Source organism: Clupea harengus, chromosome 6 (genome assembly GCF_900700415.2).
Source record: "Clupea harengus chromosome 6, Ch_v2.0.2, whole genome shotgun sequence".
NCBI classification, from domain to species: Eukaryota; Metazoa; Chordata; class Actinopteri; order Clupeiformes; family Clupeidae; genus Clupea; species Clupea harengus.
In genome coordinates, this window is record NC_045157.1 from 6,527,931 (window position 1) to 6,553,551 (window position 25,621).

At 40.4% G+C, this 25,621-nt stretch overlaps 1 long non-coding RNA gene across 1 annotated transcript in view; it reads left to right on the top strand.

The window, feature by feature from the left end:
• Positions 1 to 4,720: 4,720 nt before the first annotated feature.
• LOC116220698 overlaps positions 4,721 to 25,621 on the top strand; it is a 27,201-nt gene continuing 6,300 nt past the window's right edge. Inside the window, exons 1-2 of the long non-coding RNA XR_004163799.2 lie at positions 4,721 to 4,835; positions 4,931 to 5,026. This is a non-coding gene — a long non-coding RNA (uncharacterized LOC116220698). The remainder of the gene's footprint in view (positions 4,836 to 4,930; positions 5,027 to 25,621) is intronic.

Genomic DNA, 25,621 nt, shown 5'->3' on the forward strand with positions numbered 1-25,621 from the left:
CATGCATCAGTTTGTTTACTAAAGCAAATGTTTTATGACACCTTTTTTCATTATAGGAAGTTTCTGATTGTCTTTCCTCAATTCCAAATTCATATTTAAATAATGAGCATGTGGTTTTGCATAATAGGCTGCAGGCCAATAGTTTTGAGAAGGAGAAAATGCAGCCTTTTGCCTTGGCCTGGATGACTGTATGCTCCTTTATGCTGTCCTTCACAAGGCAGGAGAGGCAAGATTTCCTGAGAGGAAAAGTAAAAACATTTCCACAATGTTTTAATATTGTGTAGCAAGTCGATAAGCAAATAGCCATGATCTGGTATCGTTTTTGAATCTTTCTGTGAGGGAGCGACAGAGAGAGAGGGAAAAAAGAGAGATTTTATTTGAGGACAGTGAAAGTGAAGACTGACTATATGTCTCAGTGTGCGTGTGCGTGTGTGTGTGCGTGCATGTGCGTGTGTGTGTGTGTAAGGCTGTCTCTGTCTGTCTGTCTGTAAGAAAAGGAGAGGAAGAGGGAGTGAGAGTGAGAGAGTAAGATCCTAGCGGCTGAGCTCTTGATTACTATCGCCATCTTGTAAAAAATCATTTAAGGTTGTGGACAGTGTCAGTGCAGGTTTGAGGCTGTGGTTAAAGTTAGGGAGCATCACACATAGCATCACACCTTTGTGATTACATACATGGCCACAGGCCATTACAAGTATAACTGAGAAACTGCCACAGAAAGAGATGGTTGCATCTTTAAATATGCCTATCTTGTCTTAAGCCTGATCTCTCTGTTCTCTGATCTGTTTGTGTTGGCCTCTCACTGCAGGAGTTCAGCAGCAGGATGTGGTGAGGGTCATTAGAGCTGTAAACTCGCCTCTGGTGTCTTTGCTGTAGTTTTCTGTTTCTCTCCCTCCCAAAGATATCAGTTTTAAACAAGGTCGAAAGAAGCACAGTTCAACCCTTCTTATCACCTCTGACCCAAACTTGGACAACAGGTTCCTTCTCTTACGCATATACGTAGCTCTTACACAGTAGGCAGACAAAATGGTGTCAACACCTAATAATCTAAGTTACACACACACAGAAAGCAGAAAAGCCATGTTCCTGCTTACATAAGCACATGATTCATACAAGGTAATTATTAATACAAGGCACTTGATTAATACATTCTTAAGTCATTAACAGTGTTTCAAAATAAATTCTGTCAGGAAGTTCTGTGCTGAAGAAGGCCGCCTGGTTGAGGGCAGACCCAAGGCACTTTGCTTACTGCCAGCAGGGAGTTTCTCCTGCTCTCACCAGCGACAAAGCTCCAAGCGTCTACGACTGGAAGGGTATGTGTTAGTGTGTGTGTCTGTCTGTGTGTCTGTGAGTGTGTCTGCGAGTGTGTGTTTGTCTGTGTGTGTGTCTGTCTGTGTGTCTGTGTGTCTGCGAGTGTGTGTGGGTGAACAACAACAGCAATTGCAATCGGGGGCTCACTCCCAGCACAAGGCTGAGAGTAAAGCAATGATAAACACATCGCACAAGGTTTATATAGACAGAAGTTGAGCGTTCAGCAGGGATAACCACGTGGTGGATTTCTGACGTCCGAGGCAAGGATGGAAGTTTTGCAGTTCGACCCTTCTTATCACCTCTGGTCTAAACATGCTCTTGTACATATGCAGACTAAGTGGCACCTAATAATCTAAGTTACACACGCACAAAAAAAAGCCATGTTCATGCTTTCTTAAGCACATGATTCATACAAGCAATATATTAATAGGCACTTGATTCATATATTCTTAAGTCATTAACAGTGCTTGGAAATTATCTCCATCAGTTTGTGTGTGTGTGTGTGTGTGTGTGTGTGTGTGTGTGTGTGTGTGTGTGTGTTTGTGTGTGTGTGTGTGTGTGTGTGCAGTGTGTTTGCAGTGTGCGTGTGAGCAATGAATGCTGCTTTAGACCATACTTTTAAATATCTATATGCTATGTAAGTGGAGTTTTTCTGACATTCAATCAAAATTGTTAATACAGGAAAGCCTTTCAAATTGTAACATTTTAGCTACAACCTTTTCATGAAAATGTCCTCTTTTATTCTGTTTTTATTCAGGCATGAGTCATTCTGATGCTCAGAGTCTGAGATCAACTTTCTGTTTGATTAGTGTTAAATCCAGAAACTGTGCCCTTCTCACTATAGGTATGGTGCGGCTGGAGCCTGCAGGTGACCGGAGCGCCTTTGATGCTGAGTTCCTTGAAACCGGGGATGAGAACGAGTACAACCCAAAGCTCGTGCCTGTTGACATCAGCAGTTATTTAGTGACACCTGACTTCCACTCATTTAACGAGGCAGATGCTTCACTGAAATTAAATCTCCTATCTTATTACGAGGCAGGGTGAGGCTAATTTCTTTACAGAGCTCTATAAGTACACAAAGGCCTATAATGTAATGCAGCTCATACAAAACCTCAAACAAGAGGCACGAAAGACTCCTGTCAAGGTGAGGGAAGCTCTAACAAGACTGTTCACTGACCGCAGCGATGATTTGAGATTGTAATCTGTCTCTGTTATCAATGCTCTCTTTTGTCTTGCTCTGTTATTATTACTGTACTTTTTGATTGACAGAAGATGTTCATTACTTTAGACCCTTCCCCCCACACACCCCAACCCCTAACTCTCTCCCATTCCATGTCACTGTTTGACTAGCTGACCAGCCTAACAGGTTTCCTCAATAAAGTCAAATACAAGAAATGGGAATGATTTAATTTATTGTCATTGATGGTTTTTAATGAGTCAGTATTGTCTTTGAATTTAATTGTGTGGGTACCCAGAAAGCAATCTGACAATGTCTAAAGAGAATGTCCATTTCTGTTTGCCTAAATAAAGCATCTGTCCATGGTTCTGAAAATGCTGAAAACCCTCCAGGTTTTATCTTGGGAAGCACCTACATACTACATAGTACACACACACACACACACACACACACACACACACACACAAACACACACACACACACACACACGCACACACAAAAACACACACACACACACACACACACACTGTAGAGGTTCACAGTAAACCCCACATAGTGCTGATCTGCTCAGAGTTAACTGAATTGGGTTAAAAAGAAGCCGCTCTCCATTCTGTGACTCGGAGTGACATGAAGAGAGAAGAGTTTGGAACATTCTGGAGCATGACAGCCTAAACATAATCAGAGAGCTGCTTAGTAGTACAGTGCTGTGAATCTGAAAACAGCAGAGACTATAGGTAGTGAATGTGGATGATAGTCAAAGCATGACGATCAATTTTGCTGAATATTTTTGTTTATCGCTCTTCAAGCTTCAGACAACAAGGTATCATCAGAGTTTTTCAGATCACACTTTCACCCCTAAACATTAACACTGAATTAGGCTTCAGCTCACAAGGGTCATACGTAGGTCACATATGTAATATGTCAAGACAACAAAAGTCTCACTTCTTGATAAATGTAATCCTTCTGTCACAAGTTCTTTGAAGTTGGCCTTGCATACCTCTTCACCAGGAAATGATGGTTTGGTGCTTTGTTTTCTTCTCTGTCTGTCTGCTCATATGTGTGTCATGCACTGTATGCTTTGTAGTGAGAGACATGTAATGATTTGTCACAGGTAACATACCACATTTTTTTAACCTAGGATTAGTGACAATGTGTTTGTAATGACCGTGACGAAGGCGTGTAATTGCCAAAACGTTGGTCTAATAAATTGATATGCATTGAAGTTTGAGTGTTTGAATACCTTTTTGATTTTCTAGAGCCGCTCGCCATTCGATTAACACCTCAGCTCTTCAGGTGTGAATTTACCTCCTTATCAGTTACAAATCGTTGGACAAATCCCACAAATATTTGAGCACATCTTCTGAACGCATCATCTTGTTTCACAGAGAATAAATGCGTAACCATACTAAAGATATTTGTCAGTTTATCATGTTCACAGACCATTGCAACAGGATTGTTCATCTGATTGACTTGCACATTTCACCAGAAACTAGGTTCATGCTCATATGCGTATGACTTGGAGACTGGAGCCTAGTCCCCAAAGACATCACATGTCTGTTCAACAGGAAGTGGTTCTTCTTTGACGCACACCTATTTAAGTCTTTCACTCCACATTGAATGTACTTGAAACAAAGCCATTCATCTCTGTGTGTTGTCTTTAGTTGGCTAAGTTGTCACTTAGTGCACAGACAAATCTTGCAAGAAACTAATACTGTTTAAATAATGCTTTGGATACTTATAATCCCTTTCATGCACATGTGTAAGTTAATTTAAGGTATTATTATTTTCATAAAATAATAATAATAATAATAATAATTTATTAATAATTTGCATTGCTATAATTATTATTATTTTCAATTATTGCATTTTAAAGATTTTTAAAGATTATTTTCTGTTTGGTAAAGTAATTGGTGTTTCTGAGTGTAATGTCTGATGCAATGCTTTAACTACTACATCATGAAATGTACTCATATGCTTTACCCTCATACTTTTCTAGACAAAGCACATGATGTTATTCAATTAAATCGAGTAACAGAAGCTGCACCTGGAGATACAGTGACTTTAGATTGCTTTTTCCCTGCGGCTTTCAAACACGAGGCACTGTCCTGGTACAAACAAACACTGGGACAAAAGCCTTTTTTTGTGGCTAAGTCATTTGGTGGCACTCCATCCTGGGATCCTTTGTTTTCTGAAGACTCTCAAAATGGTCGTATTAACATACAGAGGTCTGATGGAGTACTTAATCTGACCATCACAAACATCACATCATCTGATGAAGCAACATATTACTGCACATGGACAGTGTATCAACAGGTTAAATTTGGAAATGGAACGTTTTTGGCTCTCAAAGGTAATACACATGAGTTTCAACAGAACATCCCAGCAATTCAGGAGTTATGGAACATTTCACCCACTTTCATATTTACTATTTTCTTTAAAATGTAGGTTTTAACCACAGCTATAATGAAGATAGAGCATTCATCTGTGCAGTGGCCAACTGTGGACAAATGAACACTGAAAAGAAGACAGTTTTGAACACAGGTATTCGATTTCATCAAATATGATTATTACAGATGAGGAACATTGTTGCAGCATGTAGCAGCATTAACAGATGACTTGACGCATGTTATTTTACGATGTGCCACAGAGAAGTGTTTTTACAAACAGCGTGCTGTTTTCTGCTGTTTTTCAGAAAAAGCTGTGGATCCTGTTATTTATGGGATGGTTGCTGTGTTGGGACTGTGTTTTGTGCTCGTATGTTACTTGATCTGTTTAAAATACCAAGACAGGAAACACAAACATGACAAAGGTATATCATCTGTGATAATAGCTATTATAATGCATTACATGAGCTTGTCTCACTGAGCATTGGCATGACTAGTAGAAAGTAGAAGTAGAAGTAGAAAATAACAAACTTTGAAATGTTGATCAAATTACCTGAATATGCACTTGCAGTTACATTAACTGTTTTTTAATCTGACATACATCTCCAGTGTTCTCAGATAAGGCTTCAGGATTGTGTCATATTTTTTAGTATTTAGTCATTTTTGTTTAGAATGTATCACCTAATCCTTCTTTTCCCTACATACAGGCTACAACAATAGAGATGACCTTGATCATATTACTGAGCAGATGCCAGTAAGTTTTATATTATCTGTTTTCATGTCAAAGACAAAACTGTCCGATATAGATTTACAATGCCATTCTTGTTTCCTTTAGATCTCGATGATTCCAGATGGAAATGTCTTCACATCTGTTATCTACAAAGTCAAGAGCCTCTAATTGCTGCCCTTTCAGCTTTCATATCTGCTACCTGCTTCACCAAGTTAGCCACCAAGACACACACATACATACGCACATGCGCACGGCCACGCACACGCACACGCACACGCCGCACACACACACACATGCCCACACACACACATGCATACAGACACACACACACACACACTCACACACACACTACTCGTTGTTACTGCTACACCCCCTTTGTTCCCTTTATGTTACCTCATGTCATTTGGTAGTAACTGATGAACATGAATTTTGCATGGTACTATTCCTTCCCTGCTGTATATAGAGAGCTGTATTGTGACAACATGCTACAGTGCAAAAGTGCCCTTTCTGCTGAATGAAAACTTTTAAAATACAAATGTTTTTTGCCCGTTGAAATGTACTCTTCAGTTTAATAAAGAAGTGAATCTATTTTCCAATAACTTTGCGTGCTGCAATGTTCAATTTTATTTGGGTATTAGTCAAAAACTGTCAAAAGGGACAGGCAAGACACCTTAATGCTGTTTCAAATCTACACTTCCTTTATTCTTCTTGATTCTTACCATGTGTACAAAGCATACCTCAAACTCTTATTTATTGTCAAAAATGACACACTGTGTTTTTGTTTACACATTGCTATACATTTGTCAACCTAACTTCCTAATATTTGTTCAAGTAAATCATAATGTCATAATTCAACAATGACAACAACATCATTAAGGTTTGTTGTCAAATTTTTGCATTACATGACAAATGCATGGTCTCAGACTCAAATTGAGACCATTGCAGGCATCAGTATTAGGACTTTACTTTACACATTACTTCAGGAGTTTGCAATTTATAGTCCTGATTAATTATTCTTAAATTGTTTGTATCAAAATATTTACCAACAATTATAGAACAGAACACAAATTAGGTATCAGCTCACAAATAATAATGCATATCAAGTTCTTCCAGAATCACTGTAAAGAATATGTAAGTATACAGATTAGGCCTATGTGGTGTGAGCATAAATGCACATGTATCTACATTGTCAGAAAACACTTCCCCAAACTGTTCAAAAAGTAGAGGCAAATGTTGTGTGAGGGAAAAGGGGTTTGAAAAAAAGCATGACACAAAAGGGACACTGCGACTAGAGAGTGTCTTAACTGATCATTGTGCACATCACCCAAGGTTAGCTTCATTAGCATGATTATAGAAACACTGGATTCGTTTTTTAATACACATACAACTCATAACATAAACAAAGGTAGAGTCATTTATGAGATGGCCAGCCAAAACGGATGGTGGACTGGTCTACCAGTAACCAGTCAACCGCAGCGACCTCTTGCCTCTCATCTGGTTCGTCTGTCCTGGGAACGTAATGGGGCGGACGAGGGAGATAATGGACCCAGTATCCACCAAGGCTCAACAGGTGGTGTCCTCCAGGTCACAGTTCAGGTAAAGTTCATGTGCTCAACCCAATCAGCCAAGCCACAGCTGTTCAGGTAGGAGGGAGGAGACGGTGTCTGAGGGGGACAGTCCTCCCTCTGTGCCTCCCTGCCTCGGTTGACGCTGGCTGGGGTGCTGTGGTTCACTTCACTTCACCGAATGTCAATTCAGTAACTCTTTTTTTACATTCCCCTAATGACTAAGTATTTACCTGGTAAATATATGGCAAATTATGTTATATTATTGGGTAATTACCAATGGTAATAGGTCGTAAGTTTGTCCATTTGTGATTTTTTTTTGTAACTATACTTAGATTACAGGTCTGCGACTTCCTTTGTACAAAATGTACAGCACCTCATGGCAGTTGAGGTTTAGTTTGTACGTGTGAGTGTGTGTGTGTGTGTGTGTGTGTGTGTGTGTGCGTGTCTGTCTGTGTGTGTGTGTGTGTGTGTGTCTTAAACCACAGATATGCATGTACGCTGTGTTCTTCTTAATTTGTTCCACTATGAGACGTTCTGTTCTCAACCACCTGAGAGAGCAGACATGTGCTCTCTCACTTTTAGCACTCTCTTAATATTTATCATAGTCATTTCAGCTTGCTTTGTTGTAAATAAATAATTTGTAAACGCATGCAATTAAATAGATAATATTATAACAATCATTGAATTCTGTTATTTTTTAGCAATAAATACAATATGTCATTGTACGTACATTTTCTGCTTTGTACCCATTTTGCAATTTCATATACATTTTTTGACAGTCTCTTGTGTGTGGTTTAATGCACTGTTGTTCAAAATTGTCAAAATTGTCAAAATTGTCAAATAAATCCATGTTTATGAATCCAAGCTTATGCTGTATTTTCTGTGCGCTGAACCACAATGCTCATTTCCAGCAGAATGTTAACTGTTAACCACTGTAATGTTAAAGCGATACAATACTGATCAATGCACACCAACCTGTACATTAATCACCTCAGGCCTGGAGTAGGTTAGTTGTGGATCGATGGATGTAGATATTTACACAGTAATGGAATTGTCTCCACTCCAGTCAGAGACCTAAAAACATTTGGGGCTTTTCAGAAAACAAAGGGGGTTTGAGGACCAGAAGCCACCTGATTTCATTTTTAGGGTCTTTTTACAAACATGCATACAGACTCGACACATGGAATAAATTGAATTGAATGCGAATTGTGTGTTATATGACTTATAAAACGGACCATTTATGTTTTTCTGGACGTGTGTCTGTCTCTCTCTGGGTGTGTGTGTGTGTCATCACGCTGTGTGTTGCAGGCCCCACTTAGCTCACTGTCCCACTTTGTTGATCTCTCTCTCTCTCTCTCTCTCTCTCTCTCTCTCTCTCTCTCTCTCTCTCTCTCTCTCTCTCTCTCTCTCTCTCTCTCTCTCTCTCTCTCTCTCTCTCTCTCTCTCTCTCTCTCTCTCTCTCTCTCTCTCTCTCTCTCTCTCTCTCTCTCTCTCTCTCTCTCTCTCTCTCTCTCTCTCTCTCTCTCTCTCTCTCTCTCTCTCTCTCTCTCTCTCTCTCTCTCTCTCTCTCTCTCTCTCTCTGAGGTCCTGTTTGTTTCTCAGAGCGCTGCTTTCTGTGCACCACTCTCACACCTTGAGCGCTACGGCTTGACCACAGAGGATTCTCAGCCCCAGCCATTATTATGCAGGGCTGTTATTTCCCAGAATCAGCCTCACCTCACTACCCCCTACTGCTGTTTGTGCTTTCAACATGATGCATCAGCCCACTGACCTTAGACCTGCGTGCACAGCAATAGACTTAAAGAGCACAGCTGAGGAGACCAGGGCAATACAACTGTAATTAACAACAAAAGAAAAGACTGCAGAAAGACTGGCCTCTTAAGTGCAAACCTGAAAACCACACAGGGTCTAGAAGTTTCCAGCCACCAACTTTCTTACTATCAACAATGTTATTCATATCATGGTGTCTCAGCAGACTGGTTGCAAACACCAGTGGAAACTTCACACATCTCTGACCCCCTCTCATTACAGAGACACACCAGGACCCTGCAATTTATTATATATTTGAGAAATCAGTTCTAGGTTTTCATTACATTTCTTGACCTCTAGTGCCATCTTGTGAAAGCAACACTGGTTATATTTGTCTGAGATCACACAGCTTTGGTTTGGTATGCTGGTAGTCAAGAGAAACATATCACCTGTACTAGTCAAACATGTGGTCATAGACTAAATACAATCCTGATTTAAAAGATTTTGTACTAACCAAGTCATAAGGATGAAAGGCTGGGGACACGCTGAGCTCAGTGCCTGATCAATGACAGCTTACAAAATCGCACCATTGAGATGGAGACACTGGCTGTTCCTGCTGCCACCACTGCTGCTGGTTCTGTGCTAGTGAACTGTGGATAGTCAACTGACAGAAAATCTTTCTAATAAAAACAACAGGTACTCTTACTCAGTATATGCTGCTCCATAGAACTGGAAACATGTTCATTACATATATGGTTTATTTTGTCTTGCTCTATTAATTTTCACTGTACTTTTTGATTGACAACTCCCTCCCATGCCATGTCACTGTTTGACTTTTCCATTTCAGACTCAATGCTGCCCCCTGTGCCTTTGACTGCTGTCTCAGAACATTTTGTCATTGCCAGAAGAGGGCAGCATGACCCTATATTTAAGCACAAGGCCTTTCACAATAAGTGGCTGTAAATGATAGGTCCCTGCTCTAAAGACTATTCATAGGGCCAACAGTATAACATAGCACATTTCACATTATGGACTGAAGAGGATATGTCTGATGAATATTGTATTTGTCACATTGTAATGAAATTGACTCACATGATAGAACCATCATCCTATTTGTGTGCACTGTAGCTGACCAGCCAAACAGGTTCAGTCAATAAAGTCAAATACAACAAATGGGAATGATTTAATGTATTGTCATTGATGGTTTTTAATGAATCAGTATTGTCTTTGAATATAACTGTATGGGTATGATTACCCCTAAAGGCCTTGTTGCTACTGTTTACCAGGACTAGTAGAATGTGTGTGCTTTTCAATAATCAGAGAACTGTCTGGATTTTAGTATTGTTATTCTTGCTAATGCTTTTTTCCCTTATGAAGGTGGTTAATCAAATGTATTGTTTGCCCTTGTAACCAAAAAATAAGTTTGAAACTTAACTTTAGAAAATGAAAATGGTGGAGCCATATAGTGAGGATGTGGTGCGTGATATATGTGATGTATGTGATATAATGATCCTCTTCCGTTTGACTGTGGTAAGGTAGTCCTGACTGTTATTTCATAGAACACACTGACTATGTATAAAGAGAATGAGAATAGTATCAGGAACCAATTTTATCTGACTCTGTCCATGGTGCTGAAAACACTCCAGGTTTCCCCTGGGAAACAATAGTTGTACATTTTTTGACTGTCAAGACCGTATATATTTTACAACAAGGGTGAGTGAGTCTTGAGTACCGTGACAGGCACCGTGCCAGTCGCAGCGATGACATATGCCTTGTCCTAAGCGTGTTTTAATGTAAATCAGCCTAGGGGCTGCTACGCGTCTTATAGTTTGAGAGATGTGATTTCACATTTTTTCCATTCTTAACATCATAATTGGATGTTATATGCCAAATTGAATTGTTGTATGATATACAGTATGCTCATTAGAAATGCTCACTATATGCCTAAGATTAGCATTGAGTCTACACACTGCATGGGTAACACAGGCCTTAGTAGGGGTCATATCTGCCATGTCTTTCCTGTTTGTATTAGCCGTAAACAGGTGGGCTAAAACCTTTCAAATTACCAGCATTGGTTTGTCCCAAGAAAGCCCTTAAGTCCATGTACTGTATGAACGTTCACTGCGTATTTGGATTACGTAAATTGTTTTGTATTAGTCTGCATCAATGAAAGCATTATAATGTTTTACTAAAGGGGGCGGTTGGTGATTGGAAGGATAGAATTTAGAACCCTGGTTTCCTTTTGTGGATCGATGCATGGAGCATGGAGCAGAATATAGTCTATTAGATACCAGCAAACAAGCCGTATGCTCATGACATGTGCGCTCAACAATCAATACATTTTTGGTGACATTTGCTGTGCATAAAGCTTGACATGACATTGTCATCACCATGACCTGTCATGAACATCAAGGAGTCTTTATGAATGTTTATGAATGTTGTCATTCATTGCCATCCGGTCAATTATGTAATTCTTAATGTCAAGTTGACATTGTTTGTTGTGACAACATGACATTAATCAAGATAGCATAAGTTGTCATGAAACATGGCAGGCCAAAACTGCCAAACTAGTTTTAGCTTTATGTGTTAATATTACATTGAACTGTCATATGAGGTTGGTTTGGACATTGGCTGTGATGAGATGAGTTATAATTGTGTCATGAATTACAGCTTCAGTGGTACAATTTGGATTAAGATGTCATTAAGTGTTATAACACTGTCAAATGCTTTACTAACTGTGTCATGAATACTTTCCTTGACCTCAACTACAGCGGCACATTTTGGACTAAAGAAACAACATTTACAAGTCATGTCAAGTCATGTCATGACAAAGACCTTGACGGGTTATATATACCGCTGCTTGATGAGTCGCCTCCCTGCTATCCTCTAGGTCAGCTTTGCGCACACACAATCCATTTAGCTGGAGGACCAGAGGACGTGCTCCAGCCACTCTGCCTTGTCCAGGACTGCTGCCAAGAACCCAGGAGCACTGAGATTAATGTGCTCCCACAGCTGCAAGCAGAGAAACAGAAACAGAGAAAACGGAGTTTCAGTACTGTTAGGTGAAAATTCACTCAAGTTACCTCAGGACTCCAGAGTTGCATATAAGTATATTTATTAAACAACAACAAGCTTGTCGGGCTCACCCACATCCTGGCAGGCCAGAGAACGGCACGGGCCTTCTCTCAGAGAGGGAACCCGGGCTCACTCCCAGATGGAAGCAGACGAGAGAGAAGCAGAATTAAACACATCACTCAAGGTCAGCAGGGATAACCACGTGGTGGGTCTCCGACGTCCGAGGTCATCTTACTATGCTTTCTGTCATGCAAGGATGTCAGTTTTACACAAGGTCGAAAGAAGCACAGTTCGACCCTCCTTATCACCTCTGACCCAAACATGCTCTTACACATATGTACATATACATACATACATATATTACACATATCTAAGTTGTCTTGACCTGCTTACATAAGCACATGATTCATACAAGATAATGATTTGTTACGACTGGTGGGTGAAGGACTCAATTGCACGACTCAGCACAGGGGTAGATCGAAAGGGTGAAAGGTTTTTCTAGCCGGGTTCGGTACACAGGTAGGCAGTCCAAGAATAGCAAACAAATCCAAACAGGGAGTAGGCAGGAGAATAGTCGTAGTACAGGCAGAGGTCAGAAGCACGAGTAATCACTTTAACAAGGAGAGAGCGCTAATTGCTAGGAACACAAGGAACAGCGGGGGGGAAAAAAACAAGGAACATACCAGGTCACAACAATTTACGACGACGCAACGAGAAACAAGAAAACAAGTACTATATATACACACAGGCAACAGATAACGAGGGACAGGTGAGAACAATCAAGGCGGGGCAGACAAAGACACAGGTGGACTAAACAAGGGGAATTAACAGGACACAGGTGAAACCAATAATACAAACAAACCGGGAGATTGGGAACAGGTGAGGGGTAGAGACACGGACAACAACAAGAGGGCACATGGCATAGACAAACAAACATAGGAAAGCACATGGCGGGAACAAGGAAGCACGAGGACAAGACAAGGGAACAAACATGTGACAACACAAGGGAGACAAACGCAGAAATTAAACACGGACAGAACACAGACCTTACATGATTAATACAAGGCACTTGATTAGTACATTCTTAAGTCATTAACATTAAGTGTTTTGAAATTAATTCTATCAAGTACATAGTTTGCTTATAATCTGAGCATCTGTAGGTAGTCTATAGGGAACCATCCAAATAAAGTGTGACCAAATCTCTGAATACAGAGGGTGAGCGTGAGCAGTAAAAGAGACAGGGGCCTACAAACAGATATTTACACATGACATACGGACTCAAAGTGATGACAGAAATACACGCTAACATAAACACAAACAGGCAAACACAAGTACATTCTGAAATGGAACTTTAGACGCAGAATTTAACAGTAACATTCTTATTCTTATTCCATTGCACACTACAATATGTTTGAGGGGTTATCTCAAAGATCGCCTCTCACTTTCTGCACAAGATAGAAGAGAGTGTTCTAGGCCCTGGACTGGGAAATACTACACCGGTACTGATGGGAATTAGGTACCGCTAGCAACCTCAGAGGAAAATTTCAAATTTACATAATGAAAGAATGGCAGAACTCCTCCCCTGATTTATGCAAGACTCACATCATAGCCAAATGTGTCAGACAGAAAGTAATATTAATCTGAACAAGGACATTTAGATTATGTGTGTTTGAACAGATGGACAGGCTTTAAACCAGACAAATTCTCTCTGGTCTTCTGACACAGTGTAGTCACAGAAACCCCCACACCTCCAGTTCTGTTCACACTTCTAGTGCAGTTTCAATTTCAATTTCAGATGCAAATCCACTGTTGGCTACCACCTGCGATAGAGCCAGTTGGCTTTGTGTTATTCAAAAGACATGGCTGCCTATTCAGCCAGATATCCTGTTTAGATACTCACTCTAGCTATTAGTCCTGGAAAACCGAGCTTACTCAATACCGCTGATTGACAAGAGATTTTTCAGAACTGTGACCATACCACCTAAAAGCAGAAACGTGAGTGAAAGACCATGAACATTTATATCAGAACATTAGGTTACCATGTAGGATATAGGGGCTGAATTGTTTTTATAACGTTATTGTTGTTGTCTGTCACTAACTAGGTATTATAGCTACCTCCAATACTGTGCTAAGGCATTGTTCATGTCATCACATTGCTTGCATAGAGTTACAGCAGCAGTACATAGAATTAAAGCAGTCAGCTCAGGTGCTGCAATGCTGTGTTCTGTGAATCTGTCATTAGATAAGTATATTATGTGATTGCTCATCTGATTGACTTGAAATTGAAAAGATTTATGCTAATAAGTGTGTGTCAAGGAGGCTGAACCTGGTCTCCAGTGACATCACATGTTTGTTCCTCGACTGGATGGAGAATTCAACAGGAAGTGATATTTTTTGACGCACAATTTAAGTCTTTCACTCTGCATTGAGTGTACTTGAAAAGACAGTAATTTATCTGTGTGTGTTGTCTGTAGTTGGATATTAGTGGACTTAGTGCTCTTGCAAGAAACTCGTACTGTTTGAATAATGCTTTGGATACTTATAATCCTTCCTATGAACATGTGTAAGTTTAAAAATAATTAACTTATTAATGCAATATAATATAATAATAATATAATAATATAATACTATAATTATAATTTAATAATAATTTGCATTGCTATAATTATTATTATTTTAAAGTATTGCATTTTAAAGATTTTTTTCTGTTTGATAAAGTAATTGGTGTTTCTGAGTGTAATGTCTGATGCAATGGTTTGACTACTACATCATGAAATCGACTCATATACTTTACCCTCATACTTTTCTAGACAACGCACAAGATGTTATTCAATTAAATCGAGTAACCGAAGCTGCACTTGAAGATACAGTGACTTTAGATTGCTTTTTCCCTGAGGCTTTCAAACATGAAACACTGTCCTGGTACAAACAAACACTGGGACAAAAGCCTTTTTGGGTGGCTAGGTCTTTTAGAGCCACTACATCCTGGAATCCTTCGTTTTCTGAAGACTCTCAAAATGGACGGATGAACATACAGCAGTCTGAAGGAACATTTTATGGAACATTTTATCTGACCATCGCAAACCTCACATCATCTGATGAAGCAATGTATTACTGCGCAGGGACATTGCATAAACAGGTTACATTTGGAAGTGGAACGTTTTTGGCTCTCAAAGGTAATACATGTGTGTTTCAACAGAACGCCCCAACAATTTAGGAGTATTGAGACATTTTAACCACTTTTATATTTACAACTTTCTTTAAAATATAGGACACAGACAGTTTGACCTCAGCTTTAATGAGGATAGAGCGTTCATCTGTGCAGTGGCCAACTGTGAACAAATGAACACTGAAAAGAAGACAGTGTTGAACACAGGTATTTGTTTTTATCAAATATGATTATTGCAGATGAGAAACATTGTTGCAGCATGTAGCAGCATTAACAGATGACTTGACGCATGTTATTTTATGATGTGCCACAGAGAAGTGTCTTTACATTCAGCGTGTTGTTTTCTGCTGTTTTCCAGAAAAAGCTGTGGATCCTGTTGTTTATGTGTTGGCTCACTTGGCTGCTGTGTTGGGACTGTGTTTTGTGCTCATATGTTACTTGGTCATTTTAATTTACCAAGACAGGAACCACAAACATGACAAAGGTATATCATCTGTAATAATAGTTATTAGAATGCATTACATGAGCATGTCTCAGTGCGCGTTGTCATGACTGAAAGAACAAAATAACACACTTTGCAATGTTGATCAAATGACCTGAATATGCACTTGTAATTACATTTACTATTTTTCAAAGTGACATACTGTACATCTCCAGTTTTCTTAGATTACGCTTCATGATTGATAATTCTAAACAAAACCTTTAGATAATCAGCTAATTCTTTTTTCCCCTATATACTGTATAGCCAATGCCAACCATAGAGGCTACAACAATAGAGATGACCTTGATCATATTACTGAACAGATGCCAGTAAGTTATATATTCTTTGCTTTTATATCAAAGAAAATTCCAACTGTTAGATAAATAATAATAATACCATGCATATCTCCTTTAGATCTTGATGATTCCAGATGGAAATGTCTGCACATCTGTTATCTACAAAATCAAGAACCTCTAAGTGTCTGCAAAGCAATGAAATGCTGCCCTTTCAGCTTTCATATCTGCTACCTGCTCCACCAAGTTATCCACCAAGACACGCACACATGCACACACGCACACACTCACACACACACACGCACACACATACACTACATGCATACACACACAAGTGCAGGCAAACACACACGTGCACACACACGCGCACTCACACATACACACACACGCACACATACACGCGCACACACAGACTACTCTTTGGTACTGCTACCTTCCCTTTGTTGACTACATGTGACCTCATGTAATTTGGTTGTAACTGATGAACATAGATTTTGCATGGTACCATTCCTTCCCTGCTTTACATAGAGAGCTGTTATCTACAAAATCAAGAACCTCTGAGTGTTTGCAAAGCAATGAAATGCTGCCCTTTCAGTTTTCATATCTGCTACCTGCTCCACACACGCACGCACGCACGCACGCACGCATGCACGCACACACGCACGCACGCACACACGCACACACACACACACACACACACACACACACACACTACATACTGCTACTCCCCCTGTTGCCTACATGTTAGCCCATGTAATTTGTGCCTATTGAAATGTATTCTTCAGTTAAATTAAGAGGTGAATCTATTTTTCAATAACTTTGGAACTATTTCTGTCAAAAACTTGCAAAAGGGACAGGCGAGACACCTTAATGCTCTTTCAAATCTACACAGCCTTTATTCTTCTTGATTCTTACCATGTGTACAAACAAAGCATACCTCAAACTCTTTTTTGGGTTAAAACTGACACACTTTGTTTTTGCACACATTGCTATACATTTGTCCACCTAACTTCTCAGTGTTTGTTTAAGTACATCATAATGTCATAATTCAACAATGACAACAACAACAATAAAAATGGGTTTGTTGTCAAATGTTTGCATTACATGACACATGCATGGTCTCAGAGTCAAATTGAGACCATTGCAGGCATCAATATTATGACTTTACACATTACTTCAGGAGTTCGCAATGTATAGTGCTGATTAAATATTCTTATGTTGTTTGTGATTCAAACTCTCAAAGTGTGGTCCGCAAGTGCCCTGTAGTGGTCCGCGACGGCCACAAGTAAATGATTGCGACATTTCTAACATACAACTCAGAACGAAGAGAACACAGTCAGTCGAAGCCTAATCTAGTAAAGAGTAGCCTAATCTATTAAGAAGATCATGGATCAGTGGCTTAAGACAGGGACAATGAAAAGAAAATTAAATGATAATGCCTCTGACACAGGGTCACTCCCGCCGCAGAGCTGCATTCAAACAGCATTTCTTTTCTCCCGCTGCGGAGACAGCAAGATGATAACTTTAATCTGTGTTGTGTGACGTTGGACAATGACAACTCATAATTATGAAAAGTTGACTACTAGGATGGCTATATTAATGCCAGTCGGCTAGCCTACGGTTGGTAGTGAATTACTGCGGTCGCTTGGTCGGTATGCGCATCGTTGTGTTTATTGGTGTTTAGTGATACATTGGCGTGTCTGAGTGTGTGATGGGAGTATGAGGCTGTGAACTATAGTTTGTAACTTAACCAAGTCACGCATGGAGCAGGGTTCCAGATGCTTTGCCTAGCGTATTGTCATATCTATAACTAGCCTACCGATAAAAAAGGAGTGCCCATCCGCGAAAATCACGTGCCGCTAACAATTGTCTGGTGCCAGGTCTGGGTAGGAGGCCTGTTGTTCCGGGGATATACTATTTAGTTAGATGGTCCGCAAGTTTTTTTTATTGGCTAAGTGGTCCTTGGTCTGAAAAAGTTTGAGAAACACTGATGTACGTGTATCTACATTTTCAGAAAACACTTCCTCAGACTGTTCAAAAAGAAGAGGCGAGCGGTGAGGTAAGACAGGATGACTGAAACGTTTGTGTCTTTACTGATCATTGTGCACAAGGACCAAAGGTTAGGTTCAATAACATGATTATAGAAAACTCTAGATTCGTGTTTCTATACACATACAACACATAACAGAAACAAAAGTAGAGTCATTCATGAGATGGCCAGCCAAAACAGATGCTGGACTGGTCGACTAGCAACAGTCAACCACAGCGACTTCTTGCCTCTCATCTGGTTTGTCTGTCCAGATAAGGGAGATGGTGGACCCAGTATCCACCAAGGCTCAACAGGTGGTGTCCTCCAGGTCACAGTTCATGTAAAGTCCATGGACTCGACCCAATCAGCCGAGCCACAACTGTTCAGGTAGGAGGGAGGAGACGGTGTCTGAGGTAGACAGTCCTCCCGCTGTCTCTCCCTGCTTCAGGTTGACGCTGGCTGCGGTGCTGTAGTTCACTTCACATCACCAAATGTCAGTTTAGTAACTCTTCCTTTTACATTCCCCTAATTACTAAGTATTTAGCTGGTAAATATATGGTAAATTATAGTGTATTATTGGGTAATTACCACAGGTAATAGGTCGTACGTTTGCTCATTTGTGATATACTTAGATTACAGGTCTGCCATTTCCTTTGTACAAAATGTACAGCACCTCATGGCAGTTGAGGTTTAGTTTGTATGTGTGAGAGCGTGTGTGCGTGTGTGTGTGTGTGTGTGTGTGTGTGTGTGTGTGTGTGTGTTTAACCACAGATATGCATGTACGCTGTGTTCTTCTTGATGTTTTCCACTCTTGATGTTTTCCACTCTGAGATGTCTCTGTTGCTGATCTGATGAAGCCCTTCTCCTTCTCCTTCTCTTCACCTGAGAGAGCAGACATGTGCTCTCTCACTTTTAGCCCTCTCTTAATATTTATCATAGTCATTTCAGCTTGCTTGGTTGTAAATTAAAAAAAATGTAAACGCATGCAATAAAATGAATAATATTATAAACAATCATTGAATTGTGTTATTTTTAACAATAAATACAATATGTCACTGTACGTAAATTTTCTACTTTGTACCCATTTTGCAATTTCATATACATTTTTTACAGAAATTATACACAGTCTCTTGTGTGTCTGAGTTTTAAAGCTGTTGTTAAAAATTGTCAAATGAATGCATGTTTGTAGTAGCCTATGTTGTATTTTCTTTGCACTCAACCACAATGATCATTTCCAGCAGACTGTTATGTACCACTGTAATGTTAAAGTGACACATTACTGATCTATGCACACCAACCTGTATATAAAACACCTCAGGCCTGGGGTAGGTTAGTAGGGGGTCGATGGACGGCGATGCTTACACAGTAATGGAATTGGCTCCACTCCCGTCAGACACCTAAAAAGATTCAGGGCTTTTCAGAAAACAAAGGGAGTTTGAGCACCAGAAGCCACCTACTTTCTTTTTAGATAAAATGACACGACATATGGAATACATTACGGAATGCGTATTGTGTGTTATATCACTTAAAAAACGTACCATTTATGTTTGTGTGTGTGTGTGTGTGTGTGTGTGTGTGTCATTACACTGTGTGTTGCATGCCAGTTACCAGTGGCCTACTTAGCTCACTGTCCTACTTTGTTGATCATGCTCTCTCTCTCTCTCTCTCTCTCTCTCTCTCTCTCTCTCTCGTTACGCGTGTGGTTGAGTTTTTGAACTGTTTATTTTTTATTTTTCGTTGTTATCAAACTCTACAGACGCTGTGGATAGTTTTTAGTTTGCTTTATTTTTTTGTTTTGCCCTCCCAAGGAGTTAGCCACCTTTGGCTGGCAGCGTGACTGCTGCGGCTATAATGGAATTTCAGCGTCTCACAAGACAACATGGTGTCAAAATTCAGTCCTCTGCAAGTGTTGAGGAGTGTAGTCTTGCAATTGGTGATGTAGTTGGCCATGAGAATGTTAAATTGGCCTCCCGTATGAACAGTGCCATCGTAGTATTTATTGCTACGATTGAGAAAGCTAGACAGCTAATTGTAACAGGTATTGTGCTAAATGACGCATACACAACCGTACTTCCACTTAGTTCCCCTTCTGAGAAAGTTATTATATCTAACGTTCCACCTTTTATTGTTGATAGCTTGATTGAGGATAAGCTATCGGTTTATGGTCGGCTGGTTTCATCCACGAGGAAGATTTCTCTGGGTTGTAAATCATCACTTTTAAAGCATGTTATCTCCTTTCGGAGACAGGTGTATATCAGGGCTCTCAAGTTTTGAAGACAGGCAAGAGTGACATATCCCCCCCTCCCGGCCACGCCCCCATTCCGCCCGCCCCTCCCCTGCCGTATGCCCACAGACTAGCCCTGCCCCCCCTCCCCCCATATTATTATTAGTGTTTTGTTGTTGTTAATAATTGATCAGACTTGCAGAAAAGATGTGACACATGGCACTGACAATTCAACCAATTACTAAGTATTAATTCAATTTGGGAGAGAGAATTATGACTTGTGTTGTTTATTGTAGGTGTTTGTTGCCTTTTTGGACTCTTATCATTTTTGGTGTTGGTTCCAATTATATATGCCATAGTCATAGAATTGGATGTATTAATTAGGAAAAATGGTATTCATGAACATTGTAGTCAACCTTATGCATTTAAATGTACCTTGACCTCTTGCACACTCATCTCTGCAGTCACTGGCAAGTAAAAGTTTTTGACTGCGCTGGTTGACTTCAGTGCCTGCTGTTTGGCCTGATGCCCCTTACTGCCTATGTGCCTTGTCACATCCCGCACACCTGGATGGGCACAGGAGTTCTCTTGGCGGCAGATAGAGCACCAGTAATATGAGCTGGTGCTTCCTACAGTAATAAATGGCCATTTAGAGGTCCATTCACTATTAAAAGAGGTCTTGTAGGTGGCTGCTCCTGGGACTATTCTCCCTTTTGTTCTAGCCATCTCCTCCACTGTTTCTTCCACCATCTCTTCCACCGTCTCCTCCTCCTCCACCTGTACTGTCTCTTCTTCTTCCACCTGTACTGTCTCTTCCTCTTCCACCATCTCCTCCTCTAATGTGTTTACATTCTCTGGGCCTAATCTGGCCTTTTTAGGGGGCTTTCCTCTTTGGGCGAAGGACAGGATGCTTATTTGTTTTTTACCAGACATCTTTGAAAGACAGATGCAATGATTAATGCATCCATGGCCAGGATATTTATAACATGCTAGTATGCCTAATGAGCTCCATGGTGAGGGAAGCGCGGCCAGGTCATGTTTGCGCGCTGCGGCACATTAAATAGCCTAGAGTTTTTTTTCAGCGTGAGAAATACGATGTGTGGCGGGAGTGCGTGATTAAAGACCGAAATGAGTGACTGTCACGCTCAATGCGTGACACTTGAGAGCCCTGTGTATATGGTGCTTGACAATGGGGAGGAAGAGCTCGACTTAACAACGAAGCTAAATGTTGATAGCTTTGAGTATACAGTTTATGCTACGACTGATGCCTTGTTGAAGTGTTTTCACTGTGGTTGCGTGGGTCATGTCGTCCGCGACTGCCCACACAAAAAGAGTAAAGTGTCCGAACCGAAATTAGAAGGTCCCCCCGCCGAAAGCAGCGCAGGTGCGCATGAAACTAGGGAAAGCACAGCCGACATTGACTTAATTGCAGAGGATCCTGTAGCCGCAGCTGGTGGCTCTACTCCAGCTGTTTCAAATGATAACGCAGTTAATTTGATCACTAAAGAGTTGACTGCTTTGAGTGAGTGTAAGACAGACGGTAGATCTGTATTAGAAACACCTATTAGAAACACCTGTTACGTTATCATGAGCGGTGGTTTTAAGGTCCCGTTCAAGAGAAAGGCTGAGGACAGTGCAAGTTGTGTACCGAGGGCAAAGAAAGGGGATGAACACGATAGTGATGAAGAGTCTGTTTGCTCTAATGCAGGGGTCTTCAACCTTTTTCAGGCCAAGGACCCCTTGGCTGAGAGAGACACTGAGCAGGGACCCCCACCCCCGCCGCCCCAAATTTGGGCCTGATATTCATATAATTTATTTGGAACTAAGTGTCAGTCACACACACACACTCCCCTACACATGTTTGAACAGAATTACAAATCATCTGTGACACACAACTCGTTTCAATTTATTCTGTTTATTATTGATATTTTTCTCCCTTACAGTTAGCCATCACTCTGTATTCAATTAGGGAGGGACAAAGAATTGAGTAGCTTGAGAACCTTAAGTATGGATGAAATATCTCATACCTACTGAGAGATCTGACGTTTGAGAATTCATAATTCATGTCTTTGGCAACAACATTCTCCCTATGAAGCATGCAGTGCGTCATACATGGCTCCTGCACCGTCTGTGCACATCGCGACACATTTTGGCCAGGGTATATCATGTTCACGGAAAAAATTGTCGATCACTTTGAAAATCTCTGAACTTTTTTTACCTCCAGGCAGCTGCTTACAGAATAGAAATTCCTCCTGCATCTCATTTTGGTGGACAAATCACAAAAAAGCTAAAAGCTGAGGGTCGTTTGACACATCGGTGGATTCATCTAATTGTAGTGCAAAATAATCTGCCTTCGGAAGTTTTCCGACTAGTAGGCTAGTGCCCTCACATCAGCTGCCAATTCATCAATAGGGCGGGCATTGGGATGCTTTTCAGTTTTTTTACGTATTCATCCTTCGCAAACATTGTTTTGCACATATCACTAGCTGTTGGCAATATTAAACTTTCCGCAATTATGTATGGCTGTTTGGTCTGAGCGACACGTAATGCAACTTGATAAGAGGCTTTTAAAGCTAGCTCGCACACTTTGGCTGATTGTCTCATCAAGGTCTGCTGGCCCTCAAAAGATTTTAAACAGGAAATATGTTTTTTTTTCTTTCAAGTGAGCATGGGTTGTCTTTGAGTGTCATTGCAGCTTTGATGGTTTCATAGTTTCGTTTGATAGCACGGAAGAGCAAACCACGCACACTGCTAATTCTTCACCATCGGTCTCTTTGTAGGTGAAGGCAAACTTCAGATCATTCTCTGAATATTTACGTGTCTTCTCCCGTTTGCGCTTAAGGCTTTTCATGGAAAGGGAATTGGCATCCTCTGAAGGTAGATCATCTGAACCGCCATCAGTGGTGTTTGACGAGGAGCTCTTGTTCCGAGAAATTACAAAACGATCAATTATTTCAAATTGTATGGTTATGGCAGGTAACGTCTTTTGGCACCAGATAGCTAAAAGTGCATATGTTTCCATTATGATCAAATGATCGCGTGAAGACTCATGGGTAGCCTATGTATTATTTTTAAGGAATAGAAAGCAATTTTTACGTTCTGTTTATGTTTATGTAGTCTTTTGGACGTTTTTAATTTTTGGAAGAGGGAAAAAAATGCTTCAGATGAAATCATTTGGCGGACCCCCTGCAGTACCTCCGCGGACCCCCTGGGGGTCGCGGACCCCCGGTTGAAGACCTCTGCTCTAATGTGTATGACTCTTCGCTGGGTGAAGTTTGTGCATCTGGAGGGGATTTACCGTTGCAGTACAAAGCAGAAGATATAAGCCGTTTTTTACATGAAACGAAAGGGCTTCGTCATGTTGAAGCATAACTTTATTTTCCTGACCGGGAACAGTTTATCAATGATGTTGTTTGTTTTATGAGAGACAATGTGTTCTCTGGGAAGGAGGCTGCGCGCCTCCGAAAATTCCTGACTAAACTCAGAAAAAAAGTTAAGGAGCAGTCAATGCTTACCAATTCCACACAGCCATGATCGCGAATGCCCTTACATTTGGCACTCTAAACTTAAACGGTGCCAGAGACTAAATGAAAAGGCTGACTTTGATAGATTTTATTAATTTTAAAAAGATCAGAGATGATTTGAATGTGTTACAAAGTATTGTTAATTATTTTATTTTTCTTTCTTCAGCTAAAGTGAACTGGGGGAAGAGTGAAGTTATTTGGGTTGGAGAGTTGGAAAAAAGGTGCACTAGTTTGTCGTGTGGGTGGGTTTGGATAAAGGAAATGTTTAAATATTCTGGTGTTTATTTGAGTGACGATGTTTTTGTTCAAAAGAACTGGGAAGGGGTTTTGGTAAAGGTTAAGTTCCTTTTGGGGAAATGGAAGTGGCTGCTCCCTCAATTATTATTATTATATTATTTATTATACAAATTTGCATGTATGGAACCCCCTGTTGGACTTATTGACAGTATTCAGAGGGAAGTGGTGCTGCTTCAAGTACTCTGGCCTGGAGACCACTGGCTCTTGGCATTCTGCATGAAGTCAGTAACCTGGGCCTGGACGTTGCTCTTTTCTCAAATGGACACAAAGCAATTTGCGCTTGATGGACTGTCTCCTTGATGAACTTTCTTTTGTTCCATGTTTGAATAACTGATGTATGTACGGTGCTCTCAGTTGTTGTACAATAAAGTTTGTTTTAAAAATAAAATAAAAAAATCTCTCTTTCTTACTCTTTCTCTCTCTCTCTCTCTCTCTCTCTCTCTCTCTCTCTCTCTCTCTCTCTCTCTCTCTCTTTGAGGCCAGCCCCTGCATCCTGCCCTCATGTTTGTTTCTCAGAGCGCTGGTTGCTGTGCATCACTCACACGCCATGACTAGACCACAGAGGATTCTCAGCCCCAGCGCTTTACAGGGCCGTTATTACCCCCCCTAACAATGCTGTTTGTTCTTTCAACATGATGCATCAGCCCACTGGCCTCAGACCTGCGTGCACAGCAATTGACTTAAAGAGCACGCCAGGGGAGACCAGGGCAATACTACTGTGACAAACAACAAAAGAAAAGACTGCAGAAAGACTGGCTTCTTAAATGCGCACCTGAAAACCACACAGAGTCGAGAAGTTTCCAGCCATCAACTTTCTCACCATCAACAATGTTATTTATATCATGGTGTCACAGCAGACTGGTTGCAAACACCAGTGGAAACTTCACACATCTCTGAACCCCTCTCATTACAGAGACACACCAGGACCCTGCAATCACCCATCACTAAGGCTCCAGCCTCACCGAACACATTTACAGATGGTCCTGGCCTTCTACTTCTGCTTGTCCACCTTAGTAATACTACTTTTTATATATATATATACATATATATATATATATATATTATATATTAAACTGTGTATTGTGTAGTGTGTTAATTTGATTTAGTTCTGTGGTTGGGACATTGACACTATAGTATTAGCAAAGATTTGGCAAAGCATAACCATGCTTCAGTTTATGTACTAAAGCTTTTTTCATCATAGGAAGTTTGTGATTTATTTTACTCAATAACATATCCATATTTTAGTAATGAGCCTGTTGTTTTACATACTAGGCTGCAAGCCATTAGTCTTGACAAGCAGAACAGGCAGCCTTCTGCCTTGGCCTGTATGACTGCATGCTCATTTAGGCTGTCCATTACAAAGCAGGAGGCAATAGAGACTGTGCATTATACAATGCTTATGAGTAATTCACCTAACAAGCTTATATACATGTAAACATGAGTGTACATTGATAATGTATTATCAATGAGTTACACTGTATAGTACAAGTTGTTTAACAGCATTAAAATGTAAATTACCTCAGACTCCAATTGTAAAATGGTAAGTATATGTCCATTGCTACTGCAGACATTCCAAGTAAAAGGCTTTTTGATCATTAGAGTTGGAGCTTCAT